Source organism: Pinus tabuliformis, chromosome 3_1 (assembly GCF_031772625.1).
Source record: "Pinus tabuliformis cultivar Carrire ecotype Pingquan chromosome 3_1, CPIR1, whole genome shotgun sequence".
NCBI classification, from domain to species: domain Eukaryota; kingdom Viridiplantae; phylum Streptophyta; class Pinopsida; order Pinales; family Pinaceae; genus Pinus; species Pinus tabuliformis.
The window spans coordinates 576,058,013-576,069,709 of NC_142301.1; the positions used below are offsets into that span (position 1 = coordinate 576,058,013).

Sequence of the window (11,697 nt, forward strand, 5' to 3'; positions counted from 1 at the left end):
GTCTGTTGATCATCACCTCATCTTGTCATGTTGTCGTCATGCTTGGTTGTCTCTGATCAACTCTATCTTTTGAAACTTTCTCAAATCTAAAAGAAGAAGAATTGGGGAGAAATATCTTCCATCCATACCAAGCAATATGATAACTTAATCATATATTCAACCCTGGAATCTCATCAGGGAGATCGTTCTTAACCTGGAATCTCAAGAGGGAAGCAAGTATCAACCCAATCCTATTTCCTACTTATCTTCCCATCAATGACCCTCAATAGTCATGTAGTAGAGCACCTGCATCATAACCGACTTGGATTGCACCCCAAGTACACTCTCAACCCATTGGCGAAACGAGGAGCGGTATTCCCAACAAGCCTTTCTCGAGGGTATGATACCAACTTGGGTATACTTTGCATAGACTATATATGGGAGAAACATCTCTAACCCTATTAATATAGGGGAGAAACATCTCCATCCTTATAGGTACCATATAGGGGAGTACCCTATTCTCTAGAGATCGCTCAACCCCAGGAGCCCTTTATCTCAATTCCTCACCCTGGGAGCTCAAACAGGGTGGGAAGAGTTGGCTCAGTGTCCTCGATTAGCTCTACCCATTATCTGGAGGGGCCACATCCATCGGTCCAAGATTCTCCCTAAAGACCAAGAAATTTCCTTTCAATAGTGCCTTGGTGAGAATATCTACAATCCGCTCATTTGTCAAAATGTGATGGAGTCTAAAAACTCCTCTTTGCACCATGTATCGAATAAAGGGATATCAAATCTCGATGTTCTTAGACTTTCCATGAAACACATGATTCTCTTCCACATGGATCCTACTCATATTATCGCAATATATCTTTGTAGTGTCTAGGACCTGCTTAAGTAGCTCTCCAAAGAGCTTCCTCAACCAAACTGCTTCAAAGCTATCCATGGTAGCAACAATGTATTCTTCTTCGGTGGTGCTCAATGCTATAAAATTTTGTTTTCTGCTCATCCAAGATATCATGGAAAATCCAAGACTAAAGCAACATACATATGTACTCCTTTTTTATATAACATTTCCTTCCGAGTCAGCATCAATGTATCCATGAAGTTGAACATCTCTGGCAGAATATCTCAAACCAAGTGTGATCAACCCATGCAAATATCTCAATACGTGTTTGGAAGTGATCCAATGTGCATGGAGGGGCTCGGTCATGAATTGACTCAATATTTTTACTACATAGCATATGTTTGGACAGGTGTTCACAAGGAGCATCAAAGCCCCAATTAGTTGTCTATACTCTGATGGATTTGCCAAATCGGGTCCTACAACTTCTCCACATAATTTCTTGCAGTTCATTTCCATCGGTGTAGCCATGGATTTGCATTCAGTCATTCCAAATCTTTCCAGCAGCTTCACAATGTATTTTCCTTGTGAAAGCAAAATCTCACCAGGCCTTTTCCACACCTCAAGACCTAGAAAGTAGTGCATGATACCAAGGTGCTTCATCTCAAATTCAAAGGCTATCTCCCTCTTACACTCAATCATTAGAGGTTCACTACCTGTCAAGAATAGACCATCAACATATGAAACAAAAATCAATGGCATACCTTGGACTACCTTGAAGTAAAGGTTGCGATCAACATTGCTTCTTGTGAATCCCAACTTCATTAAGTAACTATTAATGCATACATGCCAAGCTTGGGGAGCTTGATCCAAACCATATAATGCCTTCTTCAACATGCAAACATGCATTCTTCGATATTATACTTCAAATCCCTATGGTTGTTCAACATATACTTCTTCCTATAACATGCCATGAAGAAATGTGGTCTTAACGTCTATCTGATGAAGAGTCCATCCTTGACTAGTAGCAAGGGAAACTATTGAATGGATGGTTGTATATCAAGCCACAAGAGAAAATATGTCATCATAATATTCTCCCTCTTTCTAAGAGAATCCTCGAGCTATGAACCTTGCTTTGTATTTCTAAATTCTACCATCAATTCAATGTTTGATCTTGAATAGCCACTTTGAAGTCATGACAAACTTCCCATTCGGTCTTGGCACAATATCCCATACATCATTTTTCATAGCAGATTCATATTCCTTAGCCATAACATCCTTCTAAACTTGTTCTTTTACGGCTTCTTCAAATGTGGATGTTTCGACTTGAATCATAGTGCTCATGGTTGCAATATATCCTTGATACCTGGACGGTTGCTTCCTTTCTGTAAATGATCTATGAATGGGAACATTTCTTTCATCATTTTGTAGAGTATCGTGGAGCTAAGGTGGTATCATCCTAGTAGGAGGATGACTTTGAGGAGGATCTAAAGGATCCATAGGCTCCATGGGTTCATCAACAATATCTAACTCGGGGAGGGAATGACCATCTCGAATATCCCAGTCACCAGTCTCTTCCTTGGGAGGAGGAGGTAGAGGAAGATCTCTCGCTTTACTAAGAGTTGCATCTTCGTTAAATGTTATGTCCTTGTATTTTCTACCTTCTTCTGACCAGGAATATATATTATATATGCTTTAGAATTTTCATAATAACCCACAAACGTACCTTTTCTTCTTGTAACTTCCAACTTGTTTCTTTTTTTCTTCAGCACATGAAAATATACAAGGCATCCAAATACATGAACATGGCTAATATCCATCTTAACACCTGTGAATATGTCTTTGTGTAACATCTCAGGTGAAAAATCCATTTAAAAATATATAAATACCACAGATGATGGGATACGTATTCCAAGTTGAATGGTGGGCAAGACATCCTAGGGGGTGTTCATTTGGTTCTTTATGGCTAAGGAAATTGGCAAAGGCATTAAAGAGTCAAAAAGGTATTTTGGCCCAATTATTTATGAAAATAATGGAAATTGGGAGAAAAGGAAGGTGAAAGGTCACATGTTGCATCTGAGGAGGAAATTGAAAAAAAATAATGGAAAATGGAGAAAATAGAGGCCTCATTAATAAAAGGGTTTCTGAGGATCAGTGGGCAAGACTTGGTCAGTTTAGCTTTGGAGCTCTCTCATTATTCTCTCTCTCTCATACTCTTGGACACTTAGAGTTTTCTTGGAGAACTTTGGCAGTGGATCAAGAAAGGCAAAGAAGGAAAGAGGAAGCAAAGATTAAGTAGGGAAAGGAAAGATAAAGCAGCTACAATAGGCTTCATTGCGGGTATCAACTTGCATATGTATTTTCCTTGCTATATTTGGCATGCATGGGATCTCATGTATTTATTTTCTACCATGGCATGGGTTTTTCCAGGTGCGACAGTATTTTCAGCCTAGTCTTGCCATTTCCTGATAGCTTTGATGAGATGGGTTCTCTCATGCCTTTTGTGGAGGATGGACGGATTGGATTCAACGCTGAGTGGGGTGGATATTCGAATTGAAAAACACATGGTGGTAGTGGTCCTTGAACCAGACTGAGGATGCACGAGGCCACTGGCCTAGTGGCCCCTGAACTAGACTGTGGGTTGTGGTAAAGCAAGATTGTGTGCCTCGGCAAGCCTAGGAATCCTTGCTGGTGAATGGCGGGATATATGGTAAAGCCAAGAGGTGGATTATATCTCCGTTGGGCCTAGTGATTCCGAGATGGAATGCACGGTAAAGCTTGAGAGACTAAGAGGCACTCAAATTCCTCACGGTGTAGGGGGAGAAATCCGATGGCATCCACATTGATTGGTATTTTTGATGTGTTCTATGAGTCCCACATTCATGCTTGGAATATGGCACGGGGGTGATTGGCTGAAGAGAAACTTGGCTCAGCCAATCTATGGTCAAGTGGAATGTGGTAGTCCCATCACTGGTTGGTTCATTCCATTTATTAATGAGGAATTCATTCCTTGATTTTCATGTGCAAATGTACTAATATATATATATATATATATATATATATATATATATATATGGATTTTGATGGCTGATATGTCCATTGTATTTATGTTCCTATTATGCTGGTTATATGTACATTTTATGGCAGCAGCTATGTTTGGCTCTCAACATGTTTTTACTTGTGTTTGAATGGATATTGTATTTATGACATAATAAGTGATAAGGCAGTAAAGGACATGAGGATACAATGGTTCATAGCGACTCTCAGATAAGTATGATATCCCTACCCTTAATTCTATTATTTACACCTCAAGGTTACATGTTGATGATATGCTTGACAAAATGCCTATCATGGCTAGTAGGTGTATGGTTATGAATTTTTTCATATTATTACTTTTGTATTCTTGTTATCTTGTATCCTTACTAATTCTAAATGATCATTCCATTATGGGTAGTGTCCTAGGCTCTGGGCCGAAAAAGGTGGCTCAAATCCCAAAATGCTAGCATTAGTTTTGAGACTAACTCGGTTGGGTAGTGTCTGGGGAGCATTATAAAGCACCTTTCTAGTGTCTAGGGAGTGTTAGTCCTAAAACTAACTCGCCTAGGTAGTGTCTAGGGAGCATTACCCTACCCTAAGTTTTCTCAAACAACAGTAGGACCCAGGGACAGGAAGTCTGAGTGGCTGACTTGTCTTCTTAAGTTTCTGTGGATGATGTTGGGTGAATATATGTGATGTTTTGTCGATTCCTTTTCCTTAAAGTCACCAAGGAGGTTGAATCTTATCATAGTGTCCTCTCGTCGCATGTTTACCCCAGCTGGTCGGTTGCTTGGGTAGATGTGGGAGGAGGGTGTTACACTTTGGGAGTCTTGTTTTCTAATGCTTGATGAGGCACCCTATTTTGAACATATACGGTATCATGTGTGCCTTCTGCCCAAAGGAATTTCATCACCTTTTGATCACGGAGCATGGCACTGACAACTTCTAATATAGACTAGTTCTTCCTTTCAACTAAACCATTTTTTTTGAGAGTATATGGCATAATTGTTTCCTTATTGATCCCTTCTTTCTTGTAAAATGATATGAATTTTTTTGACATGTAGTCCCCTTGATTATCGAACATGAACACTTTGATTCTCTTCCCTGTTTGATTTTCGATCAAGGCTTTCAATTCCTTGAACATTTCAAAGGCTTCATCCTTGTGCTTAAGGTAGTATATCCATGTCTTTCTTGAGAAGTCGTAAATGAAGGTGATGTAGTAGATATGGCCACCAATAGAATGCATAGGCATCAAACCACATATATCAGAATGAATGAGATGGAGGATGTCATTTGTCTTGTTCTCACTAGAGGGGAATAGTCCACTTATTTTCTTTCCACCTACATAACCTAGAAAAACTCCATCATGATGGGCCTGAACATCAGTAATACCCAAGATTAGTTTCTCCAATTTTAGAAGACCATCATAGTGAAGATGAGCCAATTTGCGGTGCCATAACTTGCTCAAATGATTGGTGTTATGAACCAATGCTAGAAGTGGCCTTCCAGTGACTCTATAAAGACCTTCAAATCTCGATCCTAATGTGAATGCATCTTTCATAGGTGAATTAGTAAACCAAGTAAAAAATTTTCCTTTGATGAAGGCAACCCTCATCCCTTTATCTTCCAATGCAGATACAGATACCCAATTCTTCATTAATCCTGACACATACATAACATCATGCAACAGAATGGATTCCCCATAATTCAATTGAAGTTAGATGGACCCAAAGCCTTCCACGGGATGAGTGGAGTTGTTTCCAAGAATGATCTTCAACTTCGTCTCCCTCTCTACCAGATTAGAGAGTAATTCCTTGTATCTAGAGAAATGACGAGTTGCCCCACTATCAACCAACCAAATATCTGACGAATCCAGTGGAGAAGAACTAGTAAGGGCAGCAATAAAAATATAATTAGATTTATTTACAACATTACTTTCATACCTAGGAGCTCTTGACTTCTTTTGAGGAGGATGATCTTCTTCATGACCGATTGAGGAATCTCTTCTTCTTCTTTCATATCTTCTATCACAGTTATTCCTTTGATTTTCTTTCCTTCTTTTATTATTGTTGTTTCTTCTGGTGTTGTAACATGGCATTTTTATTTTCTTGGGATAGTCTTGAGCATAATGACCTTTCTTGTGGCAATTATAGCATTCAATATGAGATAAAGATATGTCATTCCTTCCTTTTTCATTTTTAGAAGGAGGGTTCCTTGATGGACCTCCTTTTCCCTTCTTCTTTTTGTCATGAGTGATATATGTAGTGGGATCTCCTTCTTCATGCTTTCAAATCATTCCTCTAGCTATCATCCTTGATTATTCTTGAGTGGGATTCCAAACGATTTCATCAAATGATGGAAGGAAATTGTTGTTTCTTATTGAAATAATGAAGGTTTCCCAAATAGGAGGTAGACCTCTAAGAGTCACAACTACAAGTTCCCTGTCAAGAACATTTTCTCCAACTCTCTACAATTGATCTCTAAGGCCAAAAATCCTCATAATGTAGGATTGAACAAATTCTCCTATGTTCATCTTGGTTTCCTTGACTTGATATTTCAAGGTTATGATCCCATTCAATTTTTTAATTTCATACATGTCGGCTGTCTTGACATAAATGTCTTTAGACTTTCTTAAATTCCCAACATATGCAAGTAAATGACCTTGTAAACAATCAGCAATAATTTTCTTTTCTTTGGAATCACCTTTCTTTTACCTATTTTTGAGGGAAGTAGAAGCATTTTCTGGAGGTTTGGGTATCCTTCATTGAATGTATTCCAGCACATCATTGTTGTCAGTTATGATCTCCAACCTGAATTTCCATGCAACAAAGTTTGATGCATCACCCAACTTTTCATGCTCCTTGAAGGTAGAGGAAGACATCTTAACCTTGACTAGGAAATTTTCTTTCTAATAATGAGGGCTTCAATGCTTGTCTTATATTGGGCTTGTCCTTCACCTCAACTCTAATACCATGTTAATTTTTTAAATTTTTCTATGTTGTATCAATTACTTTAGCCCAATTTACTTCATTAACAATGCATCCAATTATTAGCAATGTAACCAATCATAAAATATAACTGAAAATAGAAGAGTATATGTAGTGATAAAGAAGACAACAAAGCCCCAAGAGTTAGCTCAATCGGTCAAAACAGTGCCTCGCCAATCGGGAGGTCACAGGGTCAAATCCCGAAAGCTCTTGGGGTCAGGTCAGTATAGGCCGAGGGGTGTGCTCCCCTTCGGGGTCGAGCGCCCAGTTATTTCGTGGACGTAGCGGCTGCCCATTGACCATGGGTATCCGTGAACCACATGTGAAAAAAAAAAGATAAAGAAGACAACAACACAACCATAAGATGTAGAGCATTGGTCAAACACCAGGGAAAAACCCCATAAGTGAGAAAACCTTTTCCAATATTCTTCTTTATTAGATTGTCATAAAAAATTTCAACAAAGAGTACAATGAGCCCAATGCATAAATTTGTAGCAGATGATTACAAAATAGATTGAAGATCTATAGAATAGCAGAGAGAAACCCTTGGTATACCAAATCGCTAAATCCAACTGAAGGAAACTTCCAAACCCTAGATCAAAACCCAGGACACTCCTAGGAAAACTAACTGTGTCTGTCTGAAACTCCCTAGACGCTACCTTAGATACTGTGTGAGGGTGTTTGTGTCTTCCCAAATGCTCTCAAGAAGAATATATGCATGCGTCTGGGGTCAAAATCACTCATATTTGATCCAAACCCCCATACACTCTCTTCCAGTTATTGTGTGTGCATCCGGGACTACCTAGATACTCCCTTAACCACTCTGTGTGAGCGTCCAATGACTAATACTATTTGATCTGCCTCAGAAACCCTGGTTGCTTCCTTAACTACTATGTGTGTGCATCTGGCGATGAAAAATATCAGTTACATGCCTCCGTCTGAGAAACAGAAACCCTAGATCTATGTGAGCTTCATGCCTATAATTTCAAACCCTTGCGCAAACTTCTTCCGTTAGACTTGTGTGAACCAAGACAAAAGAGAAGAGTAGAAGATGGCTTGATCAAAGTGTATAAACGAGATTGAGGTCTATTCTATTTATAGGTGTCTATGAGGGTCCACTTAGGGTTGAGGCTGAACTAACCAATTTCACATGTGCTTAGGGCCGACCCATTCCATTATACATGAGTGAACAAAATAATTCAAAAATAAACTTCTTCTTGTCCAAATAGGGTGATCTTTAGGCCGATTTTGGTCTTATAAAACAGAGGAATTTAATGAAATCATAATCTCAGTCATCTAAGTTGTCCAAGGTGGAATTTGACCCTAGTTGCAAAAATTAACAACTCTAAGGTCATTGAAAATTGGATCTGTTACTAGATTAATGATCACAACCTCACATAATCTAGCATATAATAATGGTGGGAAGGTGGTAGTTCCAGGAGGTGGCATGTTGATCCAAGAATAGGAGCCCTTTTCAGATGCCATTGCAAATGTTTTCAATACAAGGAATTTTGTATAGGTGAGCATCACAGACATTGTCAATGAAGGGAGATTTTTATAGGTGAGCTTTGGATCCTAAAAATAGCACCATATTTATTTGTAAATGTGTGTATCAAATTAAGATAATATTTTTCAGCTTAGTAAAATGGAATCATTATTTTTTTTCTAGTAGTACTTGGTTACAAAATCATTCCTTGAATTTATATAGCCCATTGATTTCATTGGTTTTTTTCAGCTGATTGATGATTTCATAAAAAACCGGGGCAGTTTATGTGGGGATGCATATTTTGGGGTGTTACTTGTGGCCAGAGACACAAGGCCTAATGGAGAATAGCTACTCACTGTTTCTATTAAAGTAATAAATTCATACTTTTAGAGGCATAGTAGAATAGATGCTAAATATATGACTGGGAAAAGATATTTTTTCTCTTTCAATATTGTCATGGCTAATGGTGGCAACTTCCGAAGGGAACTGGGGCTACAAAAGGAGTGATGGAAGTTGACATGGGTATATTGACTACTCCACAAGTTCACAGGATGGTCTGGAGTAGAAACAAAGGCATGCCAACAACAAAATCTGATTAATATATGCAGCTTTCAAGTTTAGTCAAGCAAGTGTGTTTAATCTCACATTATGTAAATCTTGAAATTGTGTGTAACATTTGATAGAATTCTTTAATTTGTACTTGTTATCTGAATTCCTTGTATTGGGAATGTTTCTGAAGTTGATTGAGCCACCTTACGAATGAATCTTGATTCTTGACTATTGTTTTATATTTGTATACTGAATCATTGACACTTATCTTTCAGTACAATCATTTGGATACGAGATTATTCTGGGACCAAGGCCCAGAGTGCAAAAGTTAGGACCTTGTATTAAAGGAGTGGTGGCAGATGGATTAAATGGAGTAGATGCAAAAAAATTGTATACATTACAACAAGTTTTGGAGGGTATTGAAGTGAATATCAGGAAATCTAGCAGGGAAGGTGAGGGAGGGCTCAATGATAGTGTTGGGGTTGAATTTGTGCCGAAGGAGAAGGTTACTCCCAGTGGATTTGGAGGGGATGATGTTGGAAGAAGGTGATTTTCTTGTCCTCTATGTTTACTATAATGGAAGATAGTACCTATTTTTGTTTGTCTTATGCTTTTCTATTACATAGTAACTACTATGTAAAATTTTGAAAAGGTGTGCAAGCTTGGATTGTGATGTAGATAGACTAGTTTATTTCTATATGTCATCCCAAGAGGAAAAAGGTGTTGAGCTAATTAATGGTGAGAAAAAATTGACTCTTTTTTCTATTTTCATCAAGAAACAATTAAATTCTATATATAACCAAGAAAAGGTAGAAATTTCACCAGCAATAATATTAGCTCAGAATCCTTTCAATGAAGAGTGCCATTCCATTACATTGGGAATTGTACAGACTGCTTATGCTAATGGAGGTTCAACAAGGTACTTGAGGGAAATTGGTTTTGAAGTTGTGTTCACTTCCACTAGAGTGAAGCACTTTACATGAGAAGGCTATTGAATATGATATCAGTATCTATTTTGAAGAAAATGGACATGACACTATTTTGTTTTTTGAGGAATTCTTACTATGGTTGAAAGAATTCGATGAAAATCTTTTTTCTGCATCAACAAGTTTGTTTGACAGTAAATGGGCTCCAATAATTCAAATATTGCTAGTATTTAGTCTAGTAAATAGATAATGTTATCATTTGAGTAGTTTTCATTCATTAAACTTCTTCAAATTTAACTTCCATACTCAAAGAAGAGGAGGGTTGTTCAAATATTTCTGGCAATGAGTAGTTTGATCAATCAAGTAGTTGGGGATGCATTGAGTGGCTTGTTGTTGGTAGAGGTAATTATTCACTCTATGGGATGGTCCATTCAAACATGGAATACACTATATCTGGCCATCAAAGCAAAGAATTGAAGGTCCTCTTTTTTTTTTGTCTTGGACTCATTGTGGTCTTTCACATAAGGAACTATCTTTTGTATTCTGAAATTTTCTTCATACAACTATTATAGTTAGCAGTGTTTGAGAAGTAGGATGTGTTGAATATATTTAAGTGATTGTGTTCATTTATGTTTAGATATTTTGTATTATTATGTTTTTTCTCTGTGATATCATATGGTTCCACAATGACTTAATTTGTGTGGAACATCAAACTTTTATGTCGTATGCCCATTGAGTGAATTGTTTCCATTCACTAGAAAATAAATTGACAAATTTTCATATACAAAGACATGACTGCTACATAGTAAGTGAGAGATATTAAAATCACAAATTCATTTTGTACTTGTTATCCCTTGAAATGTCGTTGTAATATAATAAATCCTACATTATACAACCATCTCTAATATAAATAAGGCCATTTAGGTGCATATGCAACCTACTAGGGTGAATTTAATTATCAAACCTTATTTGGAAAAATTGGTGCAAAACTTCTTAACAGGTGGGACATTCTAGAGAAGAAGATGGACACTACAACTTGAGATACCATTGAAAGTAGGATTTTACATTTTTTATGAGGTCCCCTGAAATGTTGTGTTAATGTCCTCAAAGGTGGGTGTGAAGTGTTAGCTCACTACTCAAACTTTTTCTTTTGAGATGTTGTATGTATTATTTCAAAGATGAAATTAGTATATCATGGAGCAGAAAATTACATCACATGAACAACAGGGTTACTAGGAAAATCCTACCCTAAAATAACCTAAAAGGTAGGCATATGATCTTGCGCACCAAGATAAAGAAACTCAACATCAAAACACTAATTTTGGCTCTCACAAGCAGATCCAATGACCACTTGAAGTTCCTTAGATCCCCTAGGTTAAAAAAAGAGGGGTCATCTTTTAAAGTAAATTTACATGGATGTTTCCATAAGCAACCAATATTAATCAACAATACTAAATTCCATAAGGATTTGCAACTATCTGAAACCTTTTGAATGTACTCCAAAAGAGGAATGTACTCCAAAAGAGGCCTTTTACACAAAAGCAAACTTTTGAAGAAGTGAAGTTAAACCTAAAACCATGCCTAAAAAATCAATCTAACATCTCTGAAATATATGCTTGACCTCTTCATCATTTCCACATAGAACACAAGAAACATTTGTCATACAATATATCTTCTTTATGAAGTTTAATTTTGGTAGCCAACCCTTGCTAGAGCAGAAGCCACCTCTAAATGTTGTCCTTAAAAACCAAATCTCATTTCCAAATGGATTGACACTGCCTCAATCCATTTGAAAAGATCTAAGACACAAGATCTTAATTTAAATTCCTCCTAAGGATCCTACAACAAAAATCCATTGGCTAGGGTATGACAAAATACAACATAAGATCTCAA

General features: G+C 37.4%; 1 pseudogene; it reads left to right on the forward strand.

Annotated features, from left to right (window-relative positions):
* Window positions 1-10,281, forward strand: part of LOC149188292 (phosphoacetylglucosamine mutase-like) — a 29,848-nt pseudogene extending 19,567 nt beyond the window's left edge.
* The last annotated feature ends 1,416 nt before the right edge of the window (window positions 10,282-11,697 follow it).